Source organism: Sus scrofa, chromosome 8 (genome assembly GCF_000003025.6).
Source record: "Sus scrofa isolate TJ Tabasco breed Duroc chromosome 8, Sscrofa11.1, whole genome shotgun sequence".
Taxonomy (NCBI): Eukaryota; Metazoa; Chordata; class Mammalia; order Artiodactyla; family Suidae; genus Sus; species Sus scrofa.
This window is the reverse complement of record NC_010450.4, coordinates 89,815,769-89,832,272: the sequence shown is the minus strand read 5'-3', so window position 1 is coordinate 89,832,272 and position 16,504 is coordinate 89,815,769. Positions and strand designations below refer to the sequence as shown.

General features: G+C 35.0%; 1 pseudogene; it reads left to right on the top strand.

Moving 5' to 3' along the window:
* LOC100514415 lies at nucleotides 902-2,288 on the top strand (annotated as a pseudogene).

Here is a 16,504-nt window from a genome sequence, read left to right as displayed (position 1 = left end):
TGAAGGAGAAATAGACATTCTCAGATAATAAACATTGAGGGAATTTGTTGCTGGGAGATGCGTCTTGCAAGAAATGTTTTAAAAAGTTTTGCTGGGGGCAGGGAAATGAGGCTCAGATTCTGTCCTAGCCTCTGAAGGAGTTCTTTCCAGGCTCTGGAGACTCCTCATCCATACTCACCTGAGCACTGAACATCCCAGAGGCAGTGAAGCTGCCAGTCACCAGGGAAGATACCATCTTAAGCTAAAGAGTGGAAAGTGCCTCAAATTGGGTGGGGAAGCCGAGGACTTTACTTTCTGCAACCTGGCCCTAGTCCAGCCCCAAATATACTAAATCACCCCCTTCCCCATGCTAACTTGCTGCAAGTCTGTTACCATTGTTCTCCACTTTTTTTTTTTTTTTTTCTTTTTCAGTCACACCCAGTGTATATGGAAGTTTCCTGGCCAGGGATGGAATCCAAGTCACAGATGCCACCTTCACCACAGCTGCAGCAATGTAGGCAACACAAGATCCTTAACCCACTGCATGAAGTCAGGGAATGTACCCATGCCTCAGCAGCAGCCTGAACCATCACAGGAACGATGCTAGATCCTTAACACACTATGCTACAGTAGGAACTCCAAAGCTGCCTTCACTTTGGCTAAACGGGCAGAAAGAACTTCTCTGTTGGAAAGAAGGAGACCCATCAAGGAGGTATCAGATGTCTGGCTGTCTATTTAGGCAGCTGGCAGATAGCCAGGATGCCAGCTATGCCCTTGGAACACAATGGCCTGTGTGAGGTATTCTTTCTAGGCTAAATCTGCCCCCAGTCCCTTTGACTCTTATCACTTTGGGCCAAGCTTTGCCCACAATGGAGCCCAAGCATATGCAAACTTAGGCGGGACAATTTCAGGATGACTTCCATTTGAAAAAAATCTTCCAAGTTCTGCAAAATGGGCCCTCAGATTCTCTTGAGACCTATGAACTATCCCTACCAGCTACTAGTTTCCCTAGGGCTTGGACTAAATTGAAGAATACCTTGGCTAAACCCTGTCTAAGGAATGTGGTAGTGGCAGATGGTGTTCACAATCCATTTTTGATCTCAGGTACTTCCTATAAAGATCTGGGAAGTGTGATTTGTCTAGGGCAGCACTTTTGAATTTGTTGCATCTGACCAATATCCCAAGGGAAGGTGTTGATTATATCATCTTTGGAATATTTATATGGGAGGTGAAAACAAGCAATGTGACTAGAGAAGCTTCCCTTGGAACTGACCACTCTGTTAAGACTCTTGCTTACACTGTCACCATGGCTCAAATCTCTGCTAACCAAGCCAGGACCACAGGTGTTGGCTTGATTACTTATGGCTGGTATGACATGGTTGTGGCAAGTGGTATGGAGTTAATGTCCTATGTTCCTATTTGTCATTCAAGGAAAATCATGCTTGATCTCAATAAGGTCAAGACTATAGGTCAGTGACTATCTTTAATTTCTAAATGCAGATTGAATTTCCTATCATCTGCAGTGGCTGAGTTCTCCACCAGTGAGACCATGCATCACTCTGCAGACCGACTTGCCTCTGCCTGCTGTTTCTTGATTGGAACAGTGTCAGTATGCATTGCTCTTGCATAGTCTGGCTAAGAAGGCATGGGATGAAGGGCTCCTTTCTGATGCTGTATATCTTCAAAATGCCAGGAAAAAAAATACATTTACCAAAGATAGTGGCATTTGTCCTTCCTGGAGCATATGGCCAAAGTATAACCTGCATTCCTCAAGCCCTACAGCATAGTGACAGCTGTAAATTCTTCTTTCATGACTGATGGTGCATTGATAATGCTGATTATAGTAGAGAGAAAAGATCTTGCCATGGGTTATAAGCCAAAGGCATATTTGAGGGATTTCGTGTATTTGTTTCAGGATTCAAAAGTTCAACTTTTACTCAGAGCAACATATGCCACTCTAAAAGTGCTAGAAAAGGCAGTATTAAAAATGAATGATATTGATACTTTTGAATGTCATGAAGCTTTCTCGGGACAGATTTAAGCTAATGGGAAAGCAATGGATTCTGATTTTTTTTTTTTTAAACAAAACTACATGGATAGAAAAACAAGATCTGATAGCCTACTTTGAAGAAGCTAAAAGTTAGGGTGGATCACTGTCCCTGGGACACCTGTATGGATCCACTGGCTGCCATCTGGTCATGGCAGCTGCCAACAGATTATGCAAAGAAGCAAGTCAGTATGGCTTAGCAGCTGCCTATGCAGCTGGAGTGTAGGGCCATGCTATGATAGTGGAAGCTTATTCAAAGTAATAGATCAGGAAGAGGTGACTTGAAGTTTCTGTGAAACACTCATACTAGACAAGGCCATTTCAATACATTACTAAATGACATATATAGTTCCTAGCTCCTCTCAGGAAAACGTAATTTGTGGCCTTCTATTAAATATTTGCAATTAAACTTTGCTAGTGTTTCAAGCTTTCCAATAATTATGGTTTACTGCTCTTTCAGGGGTTTCTTAGTCACCAAAATCTCACACAGTGATATGTTTAAGCAATCATTTTTGGTCTCTATTTTCATTAAAGATTAAACAAGTGGCTGCAATTTGAGAAAGAGATTAGCTGAAGTTTGGAATCATCTTTGTAACACTGGAAAACTATACTCACTCCTATTTGTGACCGAAAGCTAAATGTTTTCTATAAAATACAAACCAACATGTCTCTATCTTTATGGAAAGATAATTCAGAATTTAAACATCACTGAAACCTACAGTAAATATTTAGATACATAAATACCATATATTTTAATCTTAAAGTAGAGAAGTATGGGGGGATTTCTTTAGAGACAAGGAAAATAATAAAGTAGGGAGTGGCAACAAACTCACTTTATTATTGGGTAGGGAGAGAGTGGGATGCATGGGGAGTTTGGGGTTAGTAGGTGCAAACTATTACAGTAAGAATGGATATGTATGAGTTCCCGTGGTGGCGCAGTGGTTAACGAATCTGACTAGGAACCATGAGGTTGCAGGTTAGATCCCTGGCCTTGTTCAGTGGGTTGAGGATCCAGCATTGCCGTGAGCTGTGGCATAGGTCGCAGACACGGCTTGGATCCTGCGTTGCTGTAGCTGTGGTGTGGGCCGGCAGCTACAGCTCTGATTAGACCCCTAGCCTGGGAACCTCCATATGCCATGGGAGTGGCCCTAGAAAAAGACAAAAAAAAAAAAAAAAGAATGGATAAGTAATAGGTCCTACTATATAGCACATGGAACTATATCCAGTCTATTGGGACAGACCATGAGAGAAGATAATATAAGAAAGGGAATGTATATATATGTATGACTGGCCCAATTTGCTGTTCAGCAGAAATTGGCACAACATTATAAATAAACTATACTTTAATAAAATTTTAAAAAAGAAATTAAGATCTCCATAAAGGAAGAAAATCAAAGGAATAAGTGAAGATAAAAACATTTTTCTTATTCTTGGTTGATATAATAATTATTTGTTCCAAAATAATACCAACAATGTATTTGATTATATATGCTTATATAACATATATATATGCATATGTATATACATATATGCTTATGTGTGATTACATATAAGTGAAGGAATAACAGCAATGATGCAATGGATGTAAAGAAGGAATTAAGATTATTTTGTTATTAAAAGGTACTCACACTACCCATGAAGTGGTATACTGTCATTTGAAAGTGGACTTAAATTAGATGTAAATGTCTTTGCAACAGTTATGGTTACCATAGGATAAGTACAAAAATAGTAAAAAAGAGAAGTATAACTGATATGCTAAGAAAGAAAATAGAATCATATAAAATGCTCATTTGAAAACACAAAAAGCAGAAAAAGAGTGGAAGACACTCAAAAATAGAAAAAAAGAAGGAGAGCTTAAGCTAGAAAACAGCTTGTGGTAGATATAAATCTAAATATATCAATGAGCATTCTGAACATCAATGGTTCAAATGAACCAATTAAAAGATAAAAATTATCAGAGTGAATCTAAAACAAGACCCAGGTGTCTGATGTCTCTAAGAAACTTAATTTAAATATAAGGACACATACAGATTTGAAGTAAACTGCTGGAAAAAAATATATCATACTAATAATAATCAAAGAAGTCAGAAATAGCTATATTATTTTCAGATGGAGCAGATTTCAAAGCAAGGAAGGTTATTAGGGATAAGAAAGGGAATTATGTAATGATAACGGGGTTAATTTTTCAAGAAGGCACTACGATTCTTGACATGTATGTGCCTAACAACAGAACATCAAACTAAGAGAGGCGAAAACTGATAGAGCTACAAGGAGAAATAGATGAATCCACTATCATAGTAGGAGACTTCAAATCCTTCTCTCAGAAATGGACATATCGGTAGGCAAAATGTCAGCAAGGACATAGTTTAACTCACCCCTATCTATCAACTGGATCTGACTGATTTTATAGAGGAGATCTCCCAACAACAGCAGCATACACATTCTTTTCAAGCTCACATGGCACATTTACCAACATGGACTATATTCTTGGTCTTAATACACTTTAAAAAATTAAAAAAATAGAAGTCATACAATGTCTACTCTCAGATCACAATGAAATTGTACTAGAAATCAATAATAGAAAGATAACAAGAAAATCCCCAAATACATGGAGATTAAACAACAAACTTCTTCATAAAACAAAAGTCAAAGAAGAAATCTATTGAGAAATGTTAAAATATTTTTCCTAAATTGAATTAATAACAACTTATGAAAAATTGTGGGATTTAGCAAAAGCAGCACTTAGAAGGAAATTTATAGCATCAAATGCATATATTAGAAAAGAAAAAAGATGTAAAATCAATAATCTAAGTTTCCATTTAAGAAACTGAAAAGAGGATAGCAAATTAAATCCAAGGTAAGCAGAAGAAAAATAAGAATTAGAGAAGAAATTAATGGAGTTTAAAACAAAAACTAAATTTATTAAATCAACAAAATGAAAAGCTGCTTCCTTAAAAAGATAAAATAAACTGATAATTCTTAAGCCAGGCTGAGAAAAAAAGAGAAGAAAGACACAAATGACCAATGTCATAAATGAAGGAAGTAGCATCACTATGGACTTCACAAATATTAAAAGGATAATGAAGGAATACTATGAACAACTCTAGGCCCACAAATTCAATAGATTAAATGGATCAATTCCTTTAAAGACATAATTTGCCAAAACTCACATAAGAAAAATAGACAATCTAAATAGCCCTGTATTTATCAAAGAAATTCAATCAAAAACTAATAACTTTCCAAAATAGGAAGCACCAGGCCCAACTGGTGCCACTGGTGGCCCACTGGTGAATTATACCAAACATTTAAGGAATAAATTGTATCAAGTATCTATAATGTTTTTCAGAGGATGAAAGCAGAGGAAATATTTTCTAATTCATTCTATGTGTCAAGATTTACCCTAATACTAAAACCAGATAAAGACATTCCAAGAAAAGAAAACTATAGACCAAAATCTCTCACGAATATAGATGTAAAAAGTATCAACAAATTATTAGCAAGATGAATGTAACAATGTATAAAAAGAACTATACACTACAACCAAGTGGGGTTTATTTCTGTTAAGCAAGGAAGGTTGGACATTTGAAAATTAGTTAATGCCATCCATCTATAGGATAAAAAAAAAGCAAAATCACATCATCATATGAAGAGATGCAGAAAAGGTATTTAATTTTTTTTCTATTTATAGCTGCACCTGAGGCATATGGAAGTTCTGGGGCTAAGGGTCAAACTGGAGCTGCAGGTGAGGCCTGCACCACAGCCACCACAACATGGGATCCGAACCACATCTGTGATCTATGCTGCAGCTTATGGAAATGCTGGACTCTTAACCCATTGAGCAAGGCCATGGATTGAACTTGCATCCGCACAGAGACAACTTTGGGTCCTTAACCTTCTGAACCACAGCAGGAACTTCAGAAAAAGTATTGATAAAAGCCAGCTAACATTTAAAATAAAAACTCTTAGTAAACTAGGAATAGAGCCAAACTCCTGCAACTATATAAAGAACATCAATAAAAATTCTACAGCTAAAATCAATCTTAATGGTGATAAGCAATGTTTTCCCACTAAGATTAGAGCAAGGCAGGGATATCTTCTCTCATCACTCTTTCAGTATTGTACTAGAAATTCTAGCTGGTGCAATAAAACAAGAAAAGGAAGTAAAAGGTGTATGGGTTGGAAAGGGAGAGATATAATTAACTTTGTAGAGGACATGATCATCTGTGTAAAAAATCTGAAAGAAATGACCAAAAAAATCCCCTGAAACGAATAAGTGATTATAGTAGGGTTGGAAGACAGAAAGTTAATAAACAAAGGTCAATTGGTTTCCTACATATCAGCAATGAACAAGTGGAATTTAAAAGTAAAAATACAAAACCACTTACGTTAACACTAAAAAAATGAAATAGATAGATATAAACCTAAAAAATGTGTATAAGATCTATATAAGGAAAACTATAAAACACTTAAGAACAAAATAAAAGAACTAAATTAATGGAGAGATAGTTCACGTTCATGTATAGGAAGACTCAACATTACCAATATTGCTAAGATATCAGTTCTTCCCATCTTGATCTACAGATTTAATGCAATCCAATAAAAATACTAGCAAGTTATTTTGTGGATTTGGACAAACTAATTCTATAGTTTATATTAAAAATCAAAAGAATTAAAATAGCCAACAAAATATTGAATAAGAACAAAGTTGGAATACTGACACTGTCTGACTTCAAGACTTACTATAAAGCTATCATAGTCAAGAAAGCATAGAATCAGTGAAAGAGTAGAAAATTGATCAGTAGAACAGAATAGAGAGCCCAGACAGAGACATATAAGGCATTACTACGGAGCAAAGACAATATCTTCAATAAATGGTGCTGGAGCACCTGGGCATCCACATGCAAGAAAAAAATGAGTTAGACACAGAGCTAATATCCTTCACCACAGACAAAGGTGTAAAACATGAAACTATAAAACTCCTAGAAGTAAGCATAAGATTATTTTAGGTATGGCAGTGACTTTTTAGATATAGCACAAATGTCATGATCCATGAAAGAAATAACTTATAAGCTGGATTTAATTAAATTTACAAACCTCTGTGAAACACATATCAAAAGAATGAGAAGACTAAGCCACAGACTGGGAGGAAATATTTACAGCACATTTGATAAAGGACTGTTATCCAAAATATACAAAGAACTCTTAAACCTCAATGGCACGAAACAAAAAACCTGATTTTAACAAACGGGCCAAAGACTTTCATATACTCACCAAAAAGATACACATATGGCAAATAAGCATATGAGAGATGCTCTGTATCATGTCATCAGGGAAACACACATTTAAAAAAGGAGGTGCCATTAAGAACCTGCTAGAATTACCAAAATCTAGACCACTGACCACACCAAATGCTGGTGATGATGTCGAGCAACATGTATTCTGATCATCACTGCAAGGCAAAGTGGTACAGCCATTTATAAAGATGGTTTGGTGGTTTCTTGCAAAAGTAAATATAATCCTACTCTATCATCCAGCAATCGTGGTTCTTGGTATTTACCCCCCAAATCTGAAAACTTATTATGTCCAAACACAAAAACCTGCACATAGATGTTTATAGTAGCTTTACTCATAACTGTGAAAATTTTGAAGTAATGAAGATGTTCTTCATTAGCTGAATAAACATATAAACTATGGTACATCCAGACAATGAAATAGTATTCAGCACTAAAAAGAAAAGAGTTATCAAGCTATGAAAATGCATGGCGGAACCTTAAATGCATATTACTAAGGGAAAGAAACCAATCTTAAAAGGCTATGGACTGTATAATTACAACTCGGTAATATTCTGGAAATGGCAAACCAATGGAGATAATAAAAAGTTCAGGGATTGCAAGTGGGTGTGTGGGATGGAGGAATAAATAGGTAGAGCAGAGAGAATTTTAGGGCAGTACAAATACTCTGTATTATACAGTAATAATGAATACATATCATTATACATTTGTTCAAACCCACAGAATTTATAGCATCAACAGTGAACTATTACATAAATTATGAACTTTAGGTAATTGTGATGTATTGATGTAGATTCACCAGTTGTAACAAATGTACCACTCTGTGGGAGATGAAGAGGGAGGCTGTTCATGTGCGGAGACAAGGGGTATACGAGAAACGTGTACATTCCCCTCAATTTGGAACCTAGCACAAAAAATAAAGTCTTAAAACACCACCACCAAGTGTTTAATCACATATTTAAGAAAGACAGAAAAGTAGATTTGTTTAAGAAGTGAAAAGGAGAAAAAACCCTCAAGCTGGGCATGTAGAACTACAAAAAATAAAGGCAGGAGAAAAGAGATAAGCAAGAGTGAATTGTTGGATTTAGCTTGAAAATAAGAGGCAGCAACCATAAAACTTTCCAGGCTATGGTTCTGAAGAGGCCAATTGACTGTCAAAGTCAACGTTTTAATATAATTATTTGAAAGACCTCTACACACCCCTGAGGTTTGTCTCTTTGTTTTGTCATAAGACACTTCCCATCAGTAGCCTCCAGAGCAACGTGTAGAGAGATTAGTCAGTTTCACTCTTGAAATCTCTAGCTTATCTTGTGGGAAAATAACACATCAATAGAAATCCAGTAATCAAATCAATATTTCAGGAAGCCTTTAGAGTATATGCTTGCCAGTGACAATCTATGTAATCACTCCAAAGAAAAGGGAACATTCCTTTCTAGCCTTTTAAAATGGATGTTAGATATTCCATCAGAACATATCAAACCTACCCATTTCACTAATAAGGAAGTGCTTTTTGATTGAGGAAATTATTGGTTGTCTAATAAAGAAAGGAATGACATACTCATGGGGAAATGGTCATTTATAAATGGGTATCTATCCTTCACATTATTGCATAACAATTACTTGAGAAAAAGTATCCTTAGCACAACTAAGGACTTGAAAAATAAGGTCTTTGTAATTGCTATTGTGACCAACTATAGCGCTTACACACTCATTGTAATACTTCCACTTTTCAATGATAATAGCTCTAAATATGGAGAAAACATCACCAGCATCTGGCTCTTTCTATCCCTTTCACACATTTAAGCATTTAGGATTCCTAAACACTAAATTCCTAAAACATTTTCGAATAATACATCATTTCAGTTTCTTCTTCTACATTTACCTATTCAACCATCTGTCTGCCTACCTACCTGCCTTTCTACTGTTTACTCAATTATCTATTACCTACATGTCTGTCTGTCTGTCTCTTTCTCTCTCTCCCTCTCTCTCTCAACAAGAGTTTCATGTGGCATACCTTAACACAAATTATTCTTTGTTGATCACTTATAAGATGCTGAGGACTTTGTGACCTTTTGTCAAACTGTGATTAACTCATTTGATTCCCATTTGCTCAATTATGACAATTCTTTACCTTAGAAACAGATAAATAATAAGTAATCTTTATGATTTTGCATGTTTCTCATTTAGCTGCATTTAAGGTATCATGTAAAACACAGCAATGCTTGGTAATATAAAGATCTTTCTATACAGAAGTTGTCATTGCAATAAAAAATTATCATGTCTTCAAACGGTCTTATTGGGTAAACTCTTTTTGGTTTGTTTTTAAAGTAACATTTGAATCAAAATGTATTCTTCATTTTGTCATACATCAGAAATTATCACATATAAATTAATTATCCTTCAATTAAATTTAAAAATGAAGAAAATGTATTATCATTGAAACTATTTTCTCTAAGTTTATAGTCAAAATTATACTTATTTAAATGAATCTGCTATCATTTGAGATGAATTCATTTTATTCTTAACAGGATGAGAATATTTTTCTTGTTAAGTTAAACTCAGTTTAAGGACCTTGCCCAATACATAACAATAAAGATGAAAAATTCTGAGGTAGAGTTAGATCTGATAGTTTTATGTATTTAAATACTCTTTGTTATTTTCAATTCTCCTTATACTTATCCTCATAGAATGCAATGCACTGTCTGAGACAAACTAAATTATTGAAATTCACAGTGTACAAGCAACTTTAAACTATATTTAAAGATAGCATTGAGATGTGGGAAAAAATAAACTACTATAGGAAACTATAATTAGGAGACTAAGATGAACATTTATCTACTCAAGAGGAAAATATGTAATTTCTATTGAGCTTTGAAGAATTATTTGATATAATCTATACTGATTTTTCATATTACAAGCAATTAATTTCTGGGAATTTAAAAATATTAAAAACATAAAGAAGTTTAAAAACAACTTTTTTTCTTACTTATAGCTTATATCTGCAGTAACCATGTTTTGTAAATTGGTAATATATTTGTTTTCCAATATTAAATATATATTATTTCAGAAAGTATTCATTTCAGAAAAATTTTATATAAGAATTGTTTATTGTATCAAGAAAAGGAGATATGTAATTACAATAATATTCAGTGTATATTTTAAGTTCTTCTATATTCATGTTCTCAGGTGAATGGAAAGAGGAAAGTATGGTACAGGAAATCAATGGGGGGAAAGGCAACTTTTTTCAAAATCTAGTACTTAGAGTAAGAAAGGAAAAATAATGGAGGGAGGTGAAAGGAAAATATGGGTCCTTTTAGATCAAAATGCCTGCTATTGAGATGGGGAGAAGAGAAATGAGTAGATTATTAAATTTGGATAGATAGAAAAATGTTATGGGCTTAAGTGTGTTTCCTCAAAATTCACATATGAAGTCCTAAGCAGAGGCTCAGAATATGATTATATTTGAAGAATGGGGTCTTTAAAGAGGTAATTAAGTTAAAGTGAGGACATTAGTGTGAGCCCCAATCCAATCTCACCAGTGACCTGAAAAGAAGAATAAATTTGGATAGAGACACAAAGGATGCATCTGAACAGAGGGACAACCATCTACAACCATTCAGGGGGAGCAAAATGGGGACCAACTCTAAATCAAGGGAAGAGGTCCCAGGAGAAACCAACCTTGCTGACACTTGGTAGACTTCCAACCACCAGAACTATGAGAAAATGCACTTCTGTTATTAAGCCACCTAATTTGTGGTATTTTTCTATGGAAGACCAAGCAAAACATAACAACAAATGTTTTCCCCATTCCTATTTGGAATTCTGTGAGGAGGCTGCCTTTATGCTAATCCAAAAAAGGTCCAACAGACAAATGTGCCACCAGGGACTATGCCCACAATTTCCCAAAGCTCATACAATTTAGGTAAGAGAGTATTTCCTGTGTGCTCCCTGAGGGAGACACAGAAAGAGTCGATGGACCTGCCCTTGGTGAAAGTCTCACTGCAGTAATGGGGTGAGGTGACCCTAAAGGGAGGCTGTGGGGTGGGATGACCTAAACCATAAATACAACAGAGGCTGCAAGTATCACAAAAACCTGCAGTGTCAGTGAGAGTTCGCCAGCAAAAGTTGGCAAGAGACCTAGTGTTTAATATACTGTGTTGCCACATTACCAAAGACCCATAGGGCAGAAAGAGGACAGATCCATGTATCTAAAGTCACCTTCTCTTAGCAGTGGAGGCAGGTAAGTTTTTCTCTTAACAGAGATACCTAGCTGAGAAGCAGTAGCGAAGGAGAAATACTAATAAAACTTAAGTATTTACAAAATGCCAAACAGAGTGCTTAAAATGAAAGGTCCACTGTCTGTGTAATACCCACACTACCTTGGCCTAAAAGGATTCATGAATACTGATGAGTATATTATTTTTTTTTTTGTTAAATCACATATACAAGCAAAGAAACCAAAATACTCTATAAACTCCCACTACTGGTATGTTAAGAGTCCACAACAAGTACATATTTCTCTTTTGTTAAACTTCTAAAATGTAACCCTAGGACTAGGTTATTAGAAGTATTTAAGAGAGTTCCAGTTGTGGCTCAAGAACTCAGCTAGTATCCATCCCTGGCAGGTTCCATCCTTGGCCTCATTTAGTGGATTAAGGATCCAGCATTACCACAAGCTGCAGCATAGGTCACAGACATGGCTTGGATCTGACATTGCTGTGGCTGTGGTGTAGGCTGGCAGCTTCAGCTCCCATTCGATCCCCTAACCTGGGGAACTTCCATATGCTGCATGTGAGGCCCTAAAAAGGAAAAAAAGAGTATTAAGCTAATGAAGTTGCTGTTTACAGTGACATTCGAGTTGGTATTAAAATAGCAGAATATATTTTATTATTTCATAATAAAAGAAGTCTGACAGGTGGCAAGGAAACTAGATGCTAGAAGGGTGACTAATTACTAGTCCCCATGGAATGGAGCATATATAAAAGCAGAAGCACAAGCGGTGTTAAGTCATATGTTAGTAAATGGAATGGATATGTCTTTAGTGAGAAAGCATAAATAAAACTGTAAGGAACTGGTAAGTGAAAGAATGGAAAATAAAGACAGTTGGAGGGAGTAAGGGACAGAAAAATTAATAAACTCAATGTTTAACTTCATTTAAATTGTATAATTGCAAAATACTTTAATCTCAACATATTTCTAAACACTTTTTCCTCAAGGGTCTATAAGAGGAGCGAGCAAACTATACCATGTGAAGAAATCCAAACTTCTGCCAAGCTTACCAAGAAAAAAGGAGAAGATATGAATTACTAATATTAGAAATGAGAGAGAGGGTGACAACTGATTCAACAGACATTTAAAAATAATAAAATAATATTATGAACAACTCTATGTCCACAAATTAGATGACAGATTAAAAGAACCAATTCCTTGAAAGACACAAACTGCCAAAATTCACACAAAGGTAAACAGAATATAGAATTAGAACAACATATTTTAAAATAACTGAATCAATAACCAGGAAATTTCCAAAAAAGAAAACCTCAGGCCCAGATTAACTTACTGGTGAATTCTACCAACATTTAAGAACAAAAAGACACCCCACAGAATGGGAGAAAATCTTTGCAAACCATGCAAATGACAGGGCCTAATCTCTAAAGTATAGAAACAACTCATACAACTCAACTCAACAACAACAACAAAAAACCAAACAACCCACTTGAAAAATGGGCAGAAGACCTAAAAAGACATTATTTCAAAGAAGACCATGGATATCCAGTAGACATATGAAAAATGCTCAACATCAATAATTATTAGAGAAATGCAAGTCAAAACTACAATGTGGTACCACATCATACCATCATCAAAAAGTCCACAAATAATGAATGCTGGAGAAGGTGTGGATAAAAGGGAACCCTCCTTCAGTGTTGGTGGGAATGTAAATTGGTATAACTGGGATGGAAAACAGTATGGAGGTTCCTCAGAAAACTAAATATAGAATTAACAATGATCCTGCAATCCCACTCCCTAGTCATATATCTGGGCAAAATTGTAATTTGAAAAGATACATGCACCACTATGCTTATTCTAGCACTATTCACAATGGTCAAGACATGGAAACAATCTGAATGTTCATCAAAAATGAACAGATTAAGGAGATGTGGTACATTATATACAATGGAATACTACCCAGCCACAAAAAATAATAAAACAATGGCATTTGCAGCAACACAGATGCAACCAGAGATTCTCATACTTAGTGAAGTAAGTCTGAAAAGGAAAGACAAATGCAATATGATATCACTTATATGCAGAATCTAAAATAGGGCACAAACGAACCTATCTATAAGACAGAAACAGACTCACGGACATAGAGAAGACTTGTGGTTGCCAAAGGCAAAGAGGGAGGGAGTGGGATGGATGGCGAGTTTGGGGTTAATAAATGCAAGCTATTATATTGAGAATGGATAAGCAATGAGATTCTACTGTACAACATAGGAAACTATATCCAATCTCTTGGGACAGAACATGATGGAAGATAGTATGAAAAAAGAATGTGTATATATGTGTGTGTGTGTGTGTGTGTGTGTGTGTGTGTGGTGTGTGTGTGTGTGTGTATGACTGGGTCACTATACTGAGCAGCAGAAATTGATACAACTCTGTAAATCATCTATACTTTAATAAAAATAACAATTAAAAAATAAACTAAAAAAGAAAGAAATGATACTATTGTTTCAGAAAATAAAATCAGAAAGAACATTTACTAACTCATTCTATGAGGACATCATTACCCTAACATGAAAACCAGATGAAGACATTACAAGAAAGGAAAAACTACAAACCAATATCTTTTATAAACATAGATGCAAAATCCTTAATAAAATATAGCAAATGTAATTCAACAATGCATTAATAGAATTATACTCAATTATCAAATGGGATATATTCATGTATGAAATGGAGGCAGAGATTGGATTTATGTAGCCACAAACCAAAGAATACCTGGAGTAACTAGAATCTAGAAAAGGGAAGGAAGGGTTTGCCTCTAGAACCACAGCTCTGCTGGCACCCTGACTTTGGATTTTTGTCCTCAGACTGTGAAGTAATAAATATCTGTTTTAAGTCAGCAGTTTTGTGGCAATTTTTTATAGTAGCCATAGGAAAATAATACAATGCCCAATGAAGTAACTTAATATTTTGAATACAAATGTCATATACTCCTTTGTAAATACCTGTAATGTGCTGAAAATGGCTGAGGGAGATCCTACCCTAGGCATTCAAGATATACCCAACCCAAGATCTCAGTTATATACATATTCAAGTGAGAAAGGAACACTATTTAACTTTATGTCCTCTGTCCTGGTGTACCAGTGTCAGAGCTCTTCTCACAGCATATTCTTTGTTGAAATGTGGAAAGCAGAAATGTGACTTGGTTATTATTGTTCAGAACAGAAAATACAAGATTCATAACAAGCATGATAGTTTAGAAAGTGATTCTTCAAGGAGAGAAACAGAGAAACATAAACACTAGTGGCTATCTACTTAATAAGAAGAAAGTAATTCTACCTGGTTTGAGCTTTTTGACATATTCTGTATTTAAATTAATAAAGTCATAACAAAACTGTTTTTACCCTAAGAAATCTCCTATGTCTTTATTGTCATGGGATACAAGACATATTAGTAAAGTATTAAAACAGATTGTTTGAAAAAGAGATTGAACAGATGGTATAATGAACCCAACAATTCAGCAGAGTTTTATCCATTCTTAAAATTTTATACCAAGACTGATTGTTGTGGTTTTATGAATTTTTTTCCTTGATTTTAAAAGGCATTCAAAAATACATTTTTCAAAATACACCATTCCACAATTAATTATTGTAACTTAGAAATGATCAACAAGACAGGTAACCATCTCTTAATAATTAATATAACAACTTTGGCCACTAATAAAAGCAATAGTAAACTATCTTTTGAACCTGAATATAAATTTTTACATAATGTGGTATTCTGTGTTTTGTTTTATAGTAACTTTATGATTATTTTTACATAGTGTGCAAACCAACCTATGATAAGTAATGTTTCTAGGATAACTTTGATATATTTCTAGGATAATTTTGATATATTATGAAAATCATTCTGAAAAACATTACAATAGCATAGGAATATTGCGAAAATAGGTCATTAAGAGAAAAAATATAAAGCATTTATGGCATGATCCAAGTTAAAAATAACATATCTGAATATGCTTATTTTTTAAATTTTTCCATAAAATACCATATAAGAATCAAAATATCTACAACAATTATCTCTATAGTTGATTTTACTTTACATTATTTTATATTTTCTAAACTTTCCAAAATAAATAAGAATTCTTCTCCAATAGAAAGGGTTATGGGAATTCCCATTGTGGTGCAGCAAAAATGAATCCGATGAGTATCCATGAGGATGTGGGTTTGATACCTCACCTCGCTCAGTGGGTTGGGGATCTGGCATTGTTGTGAGCTGTGGTGTTGGGGATCTGGCATTGTGAGCAGCGGGTTGGGGATCTGGCATTGTTGTGAGCTGTGGCTCAGATCCCCTGTTGCTGTGGCTGGCAGCTATAGCTCTGATTCGACCCCTAGTCTGAGAACTTCCATATGCCACAGGTACGGCCCTAAAAAGCAAAAAAAAAAAAAAAAAAAAAAAATTGCCTTCTAGGTCATTAAGCAACTTTGTGTGCTTAATTCTGAGTTTCTATGCCTATTCTTCATAAAGCCATACACATCAATAAGGAGAGCAAATAAAACTAATCATAACTTATAGCTCAACATATCAGGAGATGGGGATTACTACAAACCTTAATTTATGCATAGAGAAACAAACATGATATTCCAATAGCTCATACCAGAGTCCTAAATTGAGAATGCACAAAATCTGAAGAAACTTCAAGCAAAGAGAGGAGAACAGAGGCCCAAGGGTGATGGAGCATAGATAAATTTATCCCAGAAAGAAAAATTCCTTTTGCTGTGTAAAAAAAATACCACCACCAACAACAACAACAACAAAACTACTGAAAACAAGTCTGAGATCTGACAGATCTTAGCAGGACATAAAGGGAAACATTTGAACATATATAATAACTGAGGTGGGAGTCATAAACATCAATTACTCCTGGGAAAGTAGGAAGTAAACAGAAAAGGGACAGTAATGT